The following is a 1,116-nucleotide window of genomic DNA, read 5'->3' on the forward strand; positions in this document are numbered from 1 at the left end:
TTGGGATGGCTAAGAGTGGCCACGTTAGAAGCCACGTTAACCTAGTTAACGTGGACTCTAACGTGTGACCTATGGGCACATTGGAACGTTAGTGACAATGTTGAGTGTCACTAACGTTCTCGAAGGTTGGCAAAAGCCACGTTAGAAGCCACGTTAACTTAGTTAACGTGGGCTTTAACGTGAAGCAAGAAGGGGCACGCTGGAACGTTACTGACAATGTTGAGTGTCACTAACGTTCTCGAAGGTTGGCAAAAGCCATGTTAGAAGCCACGTTAACTTAGTTAACGTGGGCTTTAACGTGAGGCTAAGGGGTGCATTGGAATGTTAGTGACAATGTTAAGTGTCACTAACGTTCTCAAACTTATACTTTCACTAAATGTTAAACACCCCTAATGTCTTGAGCTAAAGTCTCTACCCACTTCACACTTTCTCTCTGCAAGTAAAGCCAAGCCCAAATAAAGAAAGGAACTGCTTCAAACTCAAGATCCAAAGGCCCAAGACTTGAAGAGCCAACTAAAAGCTGAGAAGAGTAGTATATATAGGAGTAGCTTTGAATTGTTTAGAGGACGGACGGGGAGCTAGGAAATAGAGCTACTCTTTCTATTTTACTGCACTTCTAGCTTTATCATGTATTCTCCATCTTTGATTTTGATTTCTAGAGCTATGAACAACTAAACCCCTTTCATTGGGTTAGGGAGCTCTGTTGTAATTTGATGGATCAATACTAGTTTTCATTATTCTTCTTCTATCTTTCCTCTTGATTTTACTTGAAAGCTTTCGATCTTCATCCAATTGGATAGTTATCTTGGAAAAGAAGCTATTCAAACTAGGATCTCTTCGGAACCGTGAAAGAGGAATGAAGAGATCAGCTAGAAATGCTTTCTCATGCTAGACCAAATTAGGTGTGGATGGGTATGTGGCTATAACCCTCTCAACACTTGATTTGGAAAATGCATGTGGTATAATCAGTGACCATATTTCATCTCTCCTCATGAGCAATTGACCAAGGAATTGGCTATGGATCAAGATTTGAGAGATTGAATTGCAAGAAATTATGATTCAATCACTTAAGATTACCAAGGAGATCAATGAGTGCATTGATTGAGGAAGAGATGA

This window comes from Arachis duranensis, chromosome 3 (genome assembly GCF_000817695.3).
Source record: "Arachis duranensis cultivar V14167 chromosome 3, aradu.V14167.gnm2.J7QH, whole genome shotgun sequence".
NCBI classification, from domain to species: domain Eukaryota; kingdom Viridiplantae; phylum Streptophyta; class Magnoliopsida; order Fabales; family Fabaceae; genus Arachis; species Arachis duranensis.